At 42.4% G+C, this 16,928-nt stretch overlaps 1 long non-coding RNA gene across 1 annotated transcript; it reads left to right on the forward strand.

Moving 5' to 3' along the window:
• Positions 1 to 11,775: 11,775 nt before the first annotated feature.
• LOC134176247 (uncharacterized) lies at positions 11,776 to 14,483 on the forward strand. Its single transcript, XR_009969285.1, has 2 exons — positions 11,776 to 12,225; positions 14,089 to 14,483. It is a non-coding gene; the product is annotated as an uncharacterized LOC134176247 (long non-coding RNA).
• Positions 14,484 to 16,928: the final 2,445 nt, after the last annotated feature.

The following is a 16,928-nucleotide window of genomic DNA, read 5'->3' on the forward strand; positions in this document are numbered from 1 at the left end:
GGCAACAAGTGGAGACACAGCCTAAGTTAAAACATGTACATTTAGTTGTAATCCAGTAAATTTAAGTCACTGAAAAAGCAAAAAGTAAAACCATGCTAATATAAAATGAAATATTTGAAATATACAATTTGATGTGAAGGAACTATTAACTTGTAAACTGATTATTTACTACCACGTTTGAAAGCCACATAATTATGTATAGGGTTACGATATGAACAATACTGTTATGATGAGTAACCTTTAATAGCAACAATGATTTTAAGTTTTTATTACAATAACAAAAAGCACGTTACTTGCTTGATTCAATTTAAAACTCTTTTACTCAGCTAATAAATCATATCTTGTACTATAACATATCTGCCTGTTTGGTAAAGCTGTGTTGCTGCTAAAACAAACTCTAATTAGAGGTACACAATATTGATCCTTTATCGACTCGTTGTTTTCAATACAATCCATTTATGGTATGCTCCAAAATACAAGCTCAGTTAGGAAGACGTGACAGGAACAATAAATTTAAAAACGATCTCAAGAATTGAGTGGCCAACTGTTTCTTTAGCCCAAGTTAGTAAATGTGATCTAATATACAGTTGACAAGATCTAATGAGTCTTGAAAAACTAGATGATGTTTTAGGTTTTTTAGATCGCAACGACTTCAATTACTTACTAATAGCAAGATAAGGTAGTAATTCTAAAGAGATTACAAAGACTACTTATTCGTAAATATTCAATACTAGGGTCCGTACGGGCAAGATACTGTAGTGTAAAGAAAAGTCTGTGGACACGTCACGTGCAATCTTTGTTGCGAGGTCCCGGATATGCTGAATGAATTCGAATCTTGCTCTTCGCGCTTGTTTCGATCGAAATCGACACACTCCCAGTGTAGCGCTTGCTGAAGAGAACGTATACGTTGGATTCGGTGCAAATGCAATCAGAATTTGGAGAGAAAGGAAAGCGCTAGAAGAGTAAGTTTCGTCTGCAAGAGATATTCGATTGCTCGAAGCTTTGAGAAGGACGGCGATGCATACACTCTACACAGGACTGGTGTGGGCGTGTGTTCAAATGAAGTGGAATGTGTAGCGTTTGCGTCATCGAGAAATTTTACGCGGGCGTCGACCCCTCGATAGGGGACCCAGTGCATAATTTTTAATTGTTTTTACGCATACCTTCTACTGTGCGTGCCGAGTGTACGTGCCGATTTCAGTAGCGAACGGACAAAAGACGTGGCCGCCAAACGCGAACACACACACACACACACACACACACACACACACACACACACACACACACACAGTTTAAGCTTTATATATTAGATAAGACAAGCGTAACCACAAAAACATACTTTTGACTAAAGTGCTAGTTTACCATAATTATTTTATTTAAATAGGCAGAATGTTGGCGTTTTCATGTGCATATAATGCTGGGTACAGTTGAAGACCCATTAAATATTCGATTATGATTAAGCATTGAGATGATATCAAATGAGTTCAAATTTACATATATAGCTCTGAAAAGAACCGTTTTCCCGTTTTATTCAAATAAATAATATTTGACACAGTCATCAACACAAGCCCGTACGCAGGCTCTTGGGCGGGGGAGGGGGGAGTTCGCGTACCGCGATGGTGGACCATTTATTAATTAAAAGTGCTGCTGGCTTGTGATCTCAATTTACGTTTTGCAATATCTTTATAATAATGTATCAGCTCACAAAGGCAAAGTCACTGCTAACACGGAAAAAGTTAAGGCTTCAACACAGATTCTAATTGGAGCCTGTGAGGGTACATTTTAGCAAAAAGGTCTACTGCATATGCATGTTCAACATTACTCTGAGTATCATAATGTATATAAAGAAGAGCAAGGTAAGACAGGCGATTATTGCCCATTGTTGCTCTCATATAATTATGTAGGCGACGAAGAGCACTAGCACTTCTTTCGCACTCGCAGGACGTGAATGGTAGCGTACAGGCAAGTTTGAGGAGAACACACATGTTTGGGAAAAAGACCTCGTTGCAGTCCTTAATAGCTTGTGCTGGTGACGACGGTCTCTTGTCATCAGGCATTACAGAATACTTCTTTCTCCATCGTTGCATTTCAGCTGGGAACAACACGGGGTTTGGCGGGTCTTCTTCGTACATAGAAATAGCGGGTGCAAGATCGACTTTTCTAGTCGAGCACATCACCGTGGGTACGATGCCCTGAAGGCTAGACACAACGATTAAAGCATGAGAAAACTGCGACTCCAGGGAAGACAAAATGTGATCTAAAAGAGGAACAGCAATGGTGTTTCTGAAGTAGTCTCTTGGAGACGAGTAATCGGGATTACTTCTGTGCTGCTGACGTATAGCAATTCTTGGCATAGAAACCGAAGCACCAACTTCATCTCCTAACTTGACGCTTGCTTCAAAGATGTTGCCAAAACCTCTGTTGACTACCTGACGCTCATCCCGGTAAGTGTCAATGGTTTCGATGACAATTTGGTGCACTTGCATAATATCAAGACTTCTATTTTGCAGTTTTACGGTAATGCCAGCCAAGTGTGACATATACTCATACAGAGTCAGGAAACTGACAATGAAACCAAATGATGTGATTGCAGCAAGAATCTGCTGAGCCTCAATCCGGTTAGCAGTGTCTCAGTCCGCGTACATGTCACCATACGTCTCCAAATGCTTCTTATGCCCGATAAGCTCTAGCACTTGTGCGATAAACTTATATCCTTGATAAAAACGCTCATAAGCCTTGTGCCTCTCCACCCAACGGGTCTTGCAGAGATCAAGGAGAGGCTTGCGTTTGTCAGCATCCAGGACGTAGCTTGATACAATGAGTTCTAACAAGCTACGACCTTTTTTTGGGCTGTTCAGAAAGAATCGATAGCAGTGATGGAGTCGATCCAAGATGTTGCGTATGTCTGGTATAGAGCAAGATTTGGTTATAACAAGATTCAAGGCATGGCTGCAGCAATGAACGTAGGTGGCAAGTGGAGCCTCTTCTCGAATGTGGGCTTGTACACCATCGCCTTCTGACGCCATGTTACTTGCACCGTCATATCCTTGACCACGTATGTTTTTGACTTCAATCCCATTGTCGTCAGGAAATGATGTAATTGCGTCTGCTATTTGCTTCCCAGTGATGCGTTTCAAAGGGATAAAGCCAAGAAACTCTTCACGCACCTGATTGAGTCCATCCACAAATCTAGCACAGATGGCGAGGTGTTCAACGTTGTGCGAAGTCACCTCATCAGTTAGAATCGTACAACATCTAGCAGATTTCAGCTCATTTAAAATACCTCGCAAAATAATGTTTTTCTAAAACTTCGATAATCTCATTTTGTGTGCGAGGAGACATGTACGTAGCATTTTTCATAGCAGGAGACTCTAAGTGGTCTCGCAAAGCGTCATCATTGACTGAAAGCACTCAGTTTATGAAACAGATCTTGTACTACAACCTATCTGTCTTTCTAGAAGAATGTGTTGCTTTTAAAACAAAATCTACTTAGAAACACACAATATTGATGCTATATCTCATTCGTCGCTTTATCGACTCGTTATTAATGATACAGTACATTTATAGTATGCCATAATATATTATAAAAATATTAAAGCCATTAATTTTAACTTGATTAATTTGTTAATATCAATGTAAAACCAAACGGCCAGTGTTGTGTACATACACGTGGATGACAGCTGTATGTGAATGAACTCGCAAGATGTGAAGACCACAAATGGTTATCCTTTAGCGCGCGTTATGATAGCCCACGCCTTTCACTGAAGTGACATTCCACACTTCAACTGGTACATTAATTAAGTTGTTGTTGCTGTTTAGGTAATAGTGTAACTGACATTTGTCGTGTTTTCTTTCTCTAGGATCCAGTGACTGCGAGTGCCGCCGGTTCCGGTTACGTGAGCTCTACGAGGTCGTCGTAGTCGAGACCGAGCTGTTACCATCCTGTCGTCTGGCATTCGTGTGTCATGTACTTGTAGATCAATTTAGATTAGATGAGCAAGCTATAGTATGCTCAGGCATATCGAGAGAGACTATCAAACGCCATCACGTTGTGATCCTCTAGCTGTCACGAGAATGAACCCTCTCTTGTGTACATTTTTGATTGTGTTGATGCAGACTGTCAGTGGAGACCGGTCTGCTCGTGCAGCCGAATGGGTTTGAATACTACCCCAGTCGGACACTAATCGAGCATGGGGCATTATTATCTCGTGAAGGCTCACCATGGGCATTATTTCTGCATGGGCGACTGTTCGCGGTCGGGAATACGGTAGTATAAATTTATGTACAAATTATTGTTATACAGTAACGATATGATGCATTGCTAGTCAATTAGTAAATCTCGGTATATATATATATATATATATATGGAGAGAGAGAGAAAGAGAGAGAGAGAGGGAAGGAGGGGGGAGGGAGGGAGGGAGGAGGGGGGAGGGAGGGAGGGAGGGAGGGAGGGAGGGAGGTAGGGAGGGAGGGAGGAGTTTAGGTGTGCTACATAGGTCTCATTGATATCAAATAGGGATTCTGATTGTTATGGTACGTAAGCGATATCCCAGGACTCCAGAGGCGCCACCCTACCCCCAATTTAGCAATTTAGCTATTCATCTCTACAGCATAAAACAAGTTCTCTGGGTATTCTACTGTAGTCAGGATGGCAACTTCACTGGTATAATTGGTTGTCAATAAAACTCAATTAGCTGTCATATGACAGGGTGACGTTTACTTTTTCGAACAATGAGACAGGCAGGCAGACAGACAGAAGAACAGACAGATGGACAGACAGACAGAGACAGACACGTGAACGGACGAAGAAACAGACAGACAGACTGACAGACAGACAAACAGACCCACAGACAGCAGTGTTTGAAATTCTACAGCAGACCTAGTCGACACCTTGGCAAACTCACAAAATTTTTAGTTGCCGAGGAGTTTAGGACTGTTGCAAATATTTTCATTGATATCAAATAGTAATACTGATTATAAAATGATATATCAGCATCCCAGAGCCGCCATCCCCAGCCCGACCAGAGCAATTTCACCATCCTGCTTTACAGCCTAAAAACAAATGGGCCATATCCGTATATCGAAAATTCTACCATTTAAATCAACAACTACTATGTTGGTTCGTGGAATTCAGTCGAGCATTTTGTGTTGTAGCGATCGCTAAAGGCGAAGGTGTGAGTGAATATTATCGATTTCTGAGACGCGACGGTCAGTGGGTGTGGCTGCAGTCGCGTGCGGCGATCATGTACAACAACAAGATGGCGAGGGCCGAGTACATCGTCGTCACTAACTACGTCATTAAGTGAGTTCAACACATTTGATGCCATACCGTACCTAATCTTGTTTATGCCACACACATGGCACGTCAGCTTAGTCTGTGAAGTATGGGATTGGGTCCTGATATGACTGACACCTTTAGGAGCTAATTGGTAGATGTGTTTGACTAATTACTGGCACTATCTACTAGTCCTATGTCATCTCACATTCACTAGAGCCTCTAAATTCTGCATCAGATAAAGAAGAGTCAGTCAACAACTCTGCAGCTTCTTGTTTCAGTTGGAAAATGATCAAGAAGCTTGTCGTCTTGTGAGCCGTTCACCGTATTTGGAATACCAGAGTGGAGAAATGACTTTATAATTGTGTCGTTTCTAATAGCTGTCCATGACTCTCGGACCGATATGTCCAGCTGCCTTGACACTGTTTGTGTATCTGCTTGTCTGTCTGTGTGTCCACCTGTCTGTTTGTATGTTTTTCTCTCTGTCTGTCTGTTTGTCAGTCAGTTTGTTTGTCTGTTTATCTGGCTGTTTGTCTGTCTATTTGTCTGTCTGTTTGTCAGTCTGTTTGTCTGTCTGTTTGTCTGCTTATTTGTCAGTATGTTTGTTTGTGTTTTGTCTGTTTACTGTCTGTCTGTTTGTTTGTCTATCTAATTTTTGTCATTATCTGGGTGCCATTTAACACCAATTAAATCGAATGTAGGTGTGAAAATGTCAGACACTGGGCCCGAAGTTGGGGATTGGGGGCTTGATGGATAATGTGGTGATACAAGAGTAGATACAGTACTACAGCAGTCGTCCAATGTCTCGTAAATAATCAGTTTAGGTGTTTGCCTAGTTAATGTCAATGTGTATTTTTAGTCAGGAAGAGGCTCTGGAAGAAGTTTCAGCTCAAGGCCGATCTACTGATATGTCACTTGACGTGTTTCACCCACCAGACATTTCCTACCCGAAGCATCCACCGCTTGACAACCTCTCGTTTCAAGCCATGGCATTGGCCAACAAGATGATGGCCGACTTGGAGAACAATTCGGTCATCTCGTCGGGCGACGAGTCGTTTCCACAGGATTCACAGATGTCGACGTATTCACTGGACAGTCCCGCGTCGGCGACGTCTTCTCAGTCTCTCAAGAAACCACCACACACGCCATCCAGCAGGGAAGGAACACACACCAGCAATCCGGCCGTTTTATCTCCCCCGTCGTCAAATCCGAGTTTATATCAACCGGGAAAATTCAACCTCCACCGACCATCTCTCCATACGAGACGTCGCCCCAGCTTCATCACTCGAGTGAGACTCTGTTTGCATCCGATGCGTCCAACAGTCAAATACGTTTGCTACCGAGCATTCCGTGTGAAGAACCGTTGATGACGACGAATCATCATCGTGCGTACACATAGCTTCGTACCAGACCCTCTCGCGCGTCGTGCCCGGTTCCCGTATAATACGAAAACGCTGGAGAGGGTCTGGGTTCATACCGCCTACTTTCTTCACCTAGTGTCACCCACGTCATCTAAGTGTCACCCCACGTCACCAACGTCAATACTTTCATACTATTAGTTCATTATGCGGTAACAATACACCTTTCTATCAAAGCAAATTAGGCATTACGCTATCTGTGATATCCCAGAATTGCATACATTCATTGTTTGTTTTTCGTTCGTCTATGCGACATGGAAACCGATTCATTCACAGAGCGATCTCCTGAGTTCGATTCACGTTACCTGAAGCTGTAAGGTCCAATGTGATTTGATTACCAGTAGCCTGGAGTCTATGCATGCACTAAGCGCTGCTCTATGACTGTGCTAGGCTACAAGAACAATATGAGTCGGGAAGCTCATCAGATAGAGTTCCAACGAAAGTGGTAATGAACAGCGTCAACTGTAGCTTGTTGGCCGCCGGAAAGGCAACGCTGTCTTCTGTGGATGTTGGCAAGCTAGTGCGCCTTGCCTTTGGATCAACTGTAGAGAGGAAAAGCGCCAGAGTTCACGGCTGCCGCTCATACGTTTACTGCGGTATCCGGAGAAAAAGTGATCATGAGGAAAGTCCAGCCAAACGTTCTTGCATACAAGAGTCATCAAAGGATATTACATCACCGACCTCTGACCATCTACTACGAATTACACAATTAGAAGCTGAGCTCAAACGTGAAAAGAAGCGCGGACAAGACTTGGAGGCTGAACTGCAACAATCAATTATTGAGAGTCAATCTAACCCTAAGAAATTAACGCAGAGCTGAATGCGCTACAGAGAGCTGGAGGAATCATGTCAACAGGTCCAGTTGATGCAGCAGATGCATCTTCACTGACTGCAGACTTTAGTTTACATAATCTACACAGCCAATTACTTACACACGCTCCAAAATTACATCACTGCTTTCCTCGATAGGCCAAACTGACACCACTACAGGACCAAAAGATATCTACAGCTTGGCAGCAGTCTGCTTACTAGCGAAGAAGGCAAGTGACAAGGTCAAAGGTTTTCAGCTTCTAGTTAGTTTGATGTTGGTTGCCAGGGCAACTAGTAAACAAGTCATTACTACTCTTAACCATATGGGTGTCTGCTTGTCATATAGTCAAACGTTTAGGTATGTGGAAAACGCTGCAAAGGCAATAGAGCAGAACAGAGAGCTTCAACATGGAGACTGGATCGTTGCCTATGACAACATAAATATTGAGAAACGTGTCACCCATGAGAGACATGCCAGACATACAGAGGCATGGAACTTCACGAGCCGTTTGGCTGTCAAAGTAGCCAGACTTCCCCCACCTGATTACAACACAACAGAATTACCACAATGCACTCGAGGAGATTTAGCTGTGGAAGACATTCTACCGAATGATGATGACGACAAAACATTTCACGAATCTGCTCAGACAAGAGTTCAGAAGGTACTCATACACAGGTTCAAATGCTGCAATCACCTTAAAGCAAGACATCAATATGACAACCATGACCACCCAACAACAAAATCTATTATTCACCCTATTGCAGTGATAGACATAGATGAAAGTTACACTGACAATAATGTTACTATTCTTGAAGAATTTCAAAAAATGCTGGCGATAGATGACACTGTTCAACAATGTGTTGTCGGTGACCAAGCGACTTGCAGGGCAATTCGTGCAGCTCGGCGTAGAAGGGTAGCAGATATTCCTTCAGCACGCCTCCTATGGGCGAAAGAGAATCCTGGTGATTTCCACTTCGCATGGGAGTGCCTAAAAGTCATCTTCCTCATATTCTGGGAGTCACATGATTTTCCTGGCTCATTGGCTCATCTCAGCAAACTGATCAACCGAAGTGGAGTCACCGCTGCTGCAAAAAAATTTCAACAATCCGATGAGTTCCTCAAACATGCATTAGAAGCACATCTGACTGCATCCCTCATCACCTTTCTCAATATATCTGCTACCTCAGATTTAATTGTACAAGATGCAACCATTATAACGAACTCATGGCTAAACGAAACAGCAGAGAGATTCGCCAATGACGTGCCAGTTATAGGAACAGATGAAGATGACCATGATGCAGACAACCTGTATAATTTCCATCGTTCTTTTCTGCGCATGGCCCTCCTTTATGAAGATTTGAGGAAGCCATCAAGTACGAAGATGGCCCAAGAGTTATCCAACATTGGCGAATGTGGTTACTGTACTTCCTCGCAACAAAGAGAAGCAACTACAGCAATGAAGCAGCAAATCTCTTAGCCAATCTGAAGGCTGACTTTTCCAAGAGGCTTGCTTACATAGTAACTCACAACAGAGCTGTTAATTCTCTGGGCATACCTGGTCATGGGAAAGCAATAGACATGGCAGTAGAACACCACAATCTTGTCATCAAAACAGCTTTACGATCTTCTGGTGGCAGTATCACCCTCCATCATTTAAGAGTAATAAGCTTAGCATCTCAGCTATTACATGATGCTGCACTGTTATGCGATCAGGAAGTTCATGCTCCTCATGTAGGTACAAGGCATACAAGTACAAGTGCTGAAAAAGACATCCAAATGATGACATCCAATCTATTGGCCAGTCAAGTCACTTGTCGGATTCCCAAAAGAAAGTTGCCATCTAAAAGACATTTCACAACACCAGAGAAAAAAGGATATGAAGTTGCCTTATCCAAGCAATGGATTGCAAAGTTCCTAAGTAAGACAGACCTGAGAATTGAGGACAATCAGTCCACTGAAGACCATGAAGAAATTGATTTTCTTGATGACATACAGCTATGACAGAAATAGACACATGTACATAATATCGTAACTACTTGTATTGAGAAACATAGCCTAAAGTGAGTTACTAGTGATTTGTAATCTCTCCTAAAACATGTCTACAAGCTGAAGTGCTCCTTGTACCATCACTACTAATATTGGCTATAGTGCAAGGAATGTGAAACTCAATTAACTTAAAAACTGCTAAACTGAAGTACCTTACAACTCCTAGTGACCTAACATCATTTTCTGATCGAATCTTATTACATTTTGTTACTAGTTTATCAATCACTAACATGGATAAGACCCCATCTAGTCCTCTCATTCTGTATCTTGTGCCACCTGCCGTCCTTCTAAGTTCAAGTAGTGCTTTCCTCAAAGCACCTCTCTGACCAGCAAACAACACGACGTGATCTCAACGGTGCAGATCTGCATGGAATAGGAGGAAGTGGTAAGGTGCAATCCACCTCTGGCTGAAAAATATGAGGTCGCTCATCAGATGCATTGCAGAAGGAACAGCACAAATCACTATCAGGTAATGGCTCATCTGACTGCAAAATCTTGTAAACAAGAACTCTTCTCAAACAGACCTTATTTGAGGCAAGAGTCACAATTTCGTTGTTGCACACTGACAGCCTACGGTCCTGAGAGTGTGCCACAAACCGAACAAGGCACAACCTTAGTGGATCTCTCCCTCCACGTCCAGCAAGCTGCACAAGCTCAGATCCACTGTCTGGCAAACCGAATAGAATAACTTCACTGATGTCATCAATGTCCACACCAAGGCCAAACGCACTAGTAGCTACCATGACTCGCTGCTTGCCACACTTGAATTCTCCATAGTGTTGAGATTGCCCCTCAAGTGTCATTGTGGCATGGTATTGTCCTACTGTACCCCTGGTTATACTACTGCAGCTGTACACAAGATGAATATACACTTTATACAAAACATCCTTTGATCTGCAAAATATAAGAGTTTTTGGAATATCTTTAGAATACTTTACAGAGGACAACATAGAAGCTAACAAGTGGAAGACTGACGAAATAGAGGTGGATGAATCCAAAGAAAAATATAAGTTTGGACGATTTAGAGATCCAGATACTAGAATATAGTCAGGCATATTCAGATGTTGGGTTACAGAAGTAATAAGGAAAAGTGGAGCTGTTGCTGAGAGAGCCATAATAGGGACAGTAGGCAGGCAAGAACGAATAAAACTTAGTTCCTTGTAAGAAGGTCTAAATGTAGACCCCCACTCTTCGATCAGATGTACTTCATCAATAGCAATGAAGGAGATTGCTGTCTTCAATTGCCTAGACAATGCGTTTCGCCAAAAACTTGATGTGATCGCTTCTGGAGACGTATAAACTATACAAACCACTGTTACCCACCATTGCCTGACCAAAAGAATGTCCAATACTACTCACTTAGTTTGTACTTGCTGGAAGAAATGTCTTTCAACAGTTTCTCGTCTGACAAGGACTCAATTCGTGTGACAGACACTCCCTTTTTTACCAGTTTGGCGACCTTGAATCATCAGGAGGCTAATAACTAAAGCAAACTGGCTGCTTCAAGCAACTACACCTACCTGATCATGCATCAATGATATCAGCGGGCTAATGATCACACACGCTCCGTTCAAGAGAAGGGCAGGCAGTAGGTAGCACAAAGACTTGCCGCCCGAAGTCTTCAGTCGAACAAACACATCCTTGTTCGAAAGAATCGCCTTGGAGGCCTCAAGTTGACCTTCACGAAAACTATGGTGTCCAAATACGTCGGAAAGAACAGATTTCAGACCGAGTTCAAAATTCGCGCTTTCAGAAGCCATTCCGCGCTTTGTGAAGAGTCTGCGCACAGCTGTGCGGATCAAGTACCCTATGCTATGTCTGAGACCTACCACTCTGGTACTAATAAAAAGATTCTACCATTACGTAACAGCCTACCCAAAGGGTTCCCACCTCCCAGCTTACCGTGTCTTGTACGTCTTCTGAAAACATCCTGCAGGTTGTTCAACGTAAGAGATATATTGGCGATCGCAGGAGAAACGCGTCCACGTCCAAGAGACTTTCTGTGTGACACATGAGAATAGCACTTACACTAATCGTGTTAGTAGCCCGAGGCTTTGTGACATACGAGCTAAGATGATCATCTAACAGCATAAACGGTAGGCGGTATGATCCCAGACTCTCTCCAGCGTTTTCGTGTTATACGGGAACCGGGCACGACGCGCGAGAGGGTCTGGTACGAGGCTACGTACACACACGAGGATATCTACCGGTCTCAGTCTCTACAACAACATAATTCGTGTTTATCAACAGAAGGTCTACAACATAGTATATCACCGTCTCAATACTATGGCATGACTGACTATGTGACGTATCCGAGTGCTCAGAGTGGGACGAAACGAACTCCATGCCTCGTTCATGTCCGCAGCACACGCCACGAAACCGACGAAGGCCGTGAAGCCAAACGTACGTGCCAACTGTTCTCATCCGACGAACGGAATTGACATTGTGAAGCCGAGCAATTACGGTAGTCATGACTACCAACTGTCACAATGCGGGGCGTAGTACCTCCCGTGTCTGCCCCTGTGTCGTGTTCTCAGACAGGCGGCTTGCAGCATGCGAACGGGCTCTCGTCGCCACCCGGTCTGTTCTACCCAACTTACCCGAACGAGGACCTGCTGAAGGATCTCGAAGATTACATTGCTGCCGAAATGTTTACGTCAGGATCAGCACAAATGGTAAGAAACTGTGCTCGTTTTGTGACTTGTCTAACAAGCAATTGCCTATGTAAGCAAGGAACCAAGTCCATGCTGTTTGCTTGTTGTGTGACTGTATTGCCCTTTCATAGAGCACTCTTGGGCATAGACGTAAGGGGTTGTCCATAATTATTGAATGATTTTGAATTCGAACATTCGAAGTGTGTGGGTGGGTCAGCAGACTGAGATCATGCGAACATTATGCATGTGCAGATGTGACATGTCAGTAATGTGATCATGTAAAAAGAAGCTTACTCTTTTGGTGTACAGAAGAGGAAGAGAGAATGAGTAAACAATGACCAATGATGACCAAAGACCAAATGACTAATGACCAATGACCGTATATCAGGGACGGATACAGGGGCACCTTTGCTGGGGGAACCCGTATAGTTATTTTACCTGTCCCGAATGATTCATCGCACACCATACCATGTCATGCGGTGGCTGCACTCACCTCTCCCTCACTGAGTCTGCTCTCCCGGTTGGTTCCTTACAGACCAGGACATGGCATTCAGTACATAGACCTAAGGTCCTTGTACCACTGAAGTAGAACAATTGCATTCAGGTATGTGAAGAGTCGAATTGCAGTCTCGTAACTCCAGTCTAGCACTGCACTGCTGGAGAGGGACGTGCTCCTGGTGCCCCATCCTGTATCCGCTCCTGTATATGACCAATAACCAACAGTGTGGAAAGTAGGAAATTATTTTGGCTCGGACAGACTGAGGACATTCTTCTATGGTGTTCCATGTCTAATTTAGTGCCTCCGCTACTGCAGCCATTTTGCATGTAATTTTTTACAACCAACTTCCAAGGGAGAAATGGCGTTAAATGCAGCTGAGTTTTTGTCTGGATAAAGCATGTTAGGAGGCACCTAAGTTCATAAAATTAACAGTCTCACCATTGTAAAGGCCATTACGTGCTAAGAGACAAGGTTTACTCTATCATGTATGTGTACGAGTGGATGTTTTGTCCAAACACATTCCCACACTGGTGCAGTATTTGGTTGGACAAACAGGACATTTGGTGAGACATTGTCTAGTGTCGTACTATTTTTTCACACTGGAACAATGCATACGAGTGATCGAAAGTCTGTGGTAGCAAGATGCAACTTCTTCAGTTATTTGCAAAGACAATGGCATGACAAATACTCAAAGGACAATAAGGCTAGAGACAACATGATAGCTACGAACATTGGAGTCCAACAGGAACAATGCCAGCAAGAAGCCAGATGGGACCAGGTATATCTGGCAACATGATGAACCAGAACCGAATCGGTCACGCTCACATGGTGACGGGTCTAGTATGAATAAATTGCTTCTAATAGTAGAGCGTGTGCTGTGACATTGTTGGATTACTAGAAGAGCGTGCAATGTGTGATATCTGTATTTAGAATGAAGAAATTGTTTGACAATTATGGACAGTCATTCGTATTAGGCAGGGGTGGGTGGGTAAGATGGATGGACCCCTAACCATTACTAGACTTGTCAACAGTGGCCAAGGCCTTTGATATTTACTTGATTAATTTGTTAATATTAATGTAAAACCAAACGGTTAGTGTGTGGTACACATAAGTGGGTGACAGCTGTATGTGAATAAATTCGCAATATCTGATGGCCACAAATCGTCATCCTTTAGTGCGCGTTATTTATGTCAAATGATCGCTTTTTAGCGCGCGTTATGGTAGACCGCAATTGGCCATTTTTACCGCGCGTTGTGATAGGCCACGCCTATTGCTGAATTGACATGCCACACATACACAGGTACATTAAGTTGTTGTTGCTGTTTAGGCAATAGTGTAGCTAACATTGAGTGTGAACTGACGTTTGTCGTGTTTTCTTCCTCTAGGATCCTGTGACTGCGAGTGCTGCCGCTCCTGGTTACGTGAGCTCTACCAGGTCCTCGTAGTCGAGACCGAGCTGCTACCATCCTGTCGTCAGGCAGTCGTGTGTCATGTACTTGTAGATGAATGTAGATTAGATGAGCAAGCTATAGAACGTTCAGGCATATCGAGAGAGACTATCAAACGCCATCACGTTGTGATGTTTTAGCTATCACGAGAATGGACCCTCTCTTGTGCACATTTTTTGATTGTGTTGATGCAGACTGTCAGTGGAGACCGGTCTACTGGTGCAGCCGACTGGTTTTCCTATTGATAGATTCAATAGCATGTTTTATAGCGTTGTGGCTGTCTGTATTTTGCGATTCAATTTTGATTATAATTTTACTTGCATATAACAGCATTTGAAGCCTTGGATTCTCTGACTTCTGGCGCGGCTAGGCAACCACGTGCTAAAACACGTGGAAGGAACGCGCGATAATTCTGGGTACGAGTCTATCATGCAGGTGAGTTTTACTAACAAAAAAGTACTGATTACGTATGTAGTCTCGATATTCGCGCTTCATTCCAATAATGCTATGGAAAACTTAGCAGTGACAAAATTGTGTTTGCCCACTAACGCGCGCTAGGTTGGACAGTATCACTAGACCTTACATTTTCAAAGTAATTTAATTAATTAAAATTTATGCAGGCCCCAGTATTCTTTGAAATATTAGAGTCAGAAATTCTTTGAAAAATTCCTAAAATTCCAAGGTAGCCGTAGGCACTGCGGCAGAAATTGGAGGAAGGGAGACGGTCGAACATCATGAGCAGACTGTCACTCAGGCAAGTGGTTTTCTGCCCGCTTATTGTGAAAACTTTTGAGATTGTATGGTAAACTATGCGTGTTCGCCCTCATTAGAAAAACTTTCTAGACATAATCGGTTCTTTCATCAAACTCACATACCAACTAGAGCCTAACTCATTTAATTAAGTGTGATATCCTGTTGTAATGTTTCATGGCAACTTTCGTATTCCAGTGGCGTATCTAGGAGGAGTTCTTAGGAGATTTGTTCCACACAAAATTATGGACTTGGTTGATCGTCTAACCGTATTTACACGAATAGTGCTCCATGGGGACTACTTTTCGTCGTTTTAGTAGAACACGTGGCGCAATTCGTGCATGAGGCATTATTATTTCCCAAGCATAGAGACTGTTGCATTGTTCGTTTGCATGCCATCACACAACACAAACACATTACCCAATCTAATCTTACAGCTACTACCTGGATACTTTTGCTTCACTGAAGTCGTATTCCTGGTCTGTTGCATACGTCTAATCTCCATCGTCACTCAGTCGTTCCATCTGGTTGTTTATTTTATCACAACCGTACACATTGATAGACGCGAATGGGTTTGAATACTACCCAGTGGGACACTAATCAAGCTTGGGCATTAACATTTTGTATAGGCTCACTATTGGGCATTAGTTGTGCATGGGCCACTATTCGCGGCCAAACATACGGTAATCTAATAGAGTGATTTTATGTACAAAATTATACAATACAGAGATGATACATCGCTAGTTAAGTAGTAAATCTACGTATATATATATATATATATATATATATATATATATACATGTACAGTTGAATTTCTTTGCTATACAATAGAGATCTATCTAAAAGATTTCCTTACTAGTTGATATGAATTATGTCCTGCAATATATGCGGTGGTATATAGACCAACGCAGCGTAGATTACGTATTAGGTAGAGTATATTGCTAATAGACACAACAACGTCATAAAGAAATTAAAGTTGCAATTGGCAACATTAATTGTATATCTCTAGTCTAGACGTATGAGTTGATAAAACTGAATATTTTCAAAAACTTAATATTAATTTGTAAAATGTCATACTAATTTTAAACATATTTATATTAAGTTCGGACACATTTACATTAATTTAAAGCCCTGTCTACGCCGACACTATATTCCCGGATTGAAGGCGCACGTTCGACAATCAGGTGATTTCCAGTGATTTCGTGATTTGAAGTTGCATCGCAAGCTCTACAACCGTGTTCGACAAGGTAATCCGAGTCGTGTAGCCTCACACTGTCAAGCAGATATAAATACGGCATGCACTGTTATCTGCCTCAACCTACTGTTGCGTCGAGTTTTTGATATCATGAACTTTTAGTTACCTGATCGGTCGTTTCTCGTAACGTATACACATCGTTGACTCTTAGAAAAAATCGTAAAAACAGCGTTCACGTCTTGTAGAAATGGTGTTGCTTGGTGTGTGGGCGGTGCTTCTACAGTGTTGGTTGATTACGTCAGCGGCAGAAACAGGTTTAGTTGAGAAACAGAATTGGTATCATGAAACTAACCTTTACATTAAATTAGGTCTATACTTTGCGTGCTACAATGCAGCTGACAACGGGAGATCATACATTGGTCCAAAATCAACGTTAGTAGACTATAAAGATCGTTTAACATACTGTATTTTAGAGAATAGTGTCCTATGCCCAAATAGTGCCCAACTGTAATAATGCCCCGTTGTGAGCCTATATAAAATATTAATCGCCCATGGTGAACTTATATGAAATAATAATACCCAAGATGAAATGCTAATGCCTCATGCTCGATTAGTGCTCCACTGGAGCAGTATTCAAACCTAGCTGGTTAGACGCATGCCCGTCTATAAATGTCTACGTTTGTGATAAAATGAACACCCAGATCTAGAAGCACTGAGTGAAGATGAAGATTCAAAGTATGCAACAGACCAGGAATACGACTCCATTGATAGAAAAAAGGATCCTAGGAGTAATTGTAATATTAGATTAGTTAGTTTGTTTATGTAGTGTAAT

This window comes from Corticium candelabrum, chromosome 2 (assembly GCF_963422355.1).
Source record: "Corticium candelabrum chromosome 2, ooCorCand1.1, whole genome shotgun sequence".
Classification (NCBI taxonomy): domain Eukaryota; kingdom Metazoa; phylum Porifera; class Homoscleromorpha; order Homosclerophorida; family Plakinidae; genus Corticium; species Corticium candelabrum.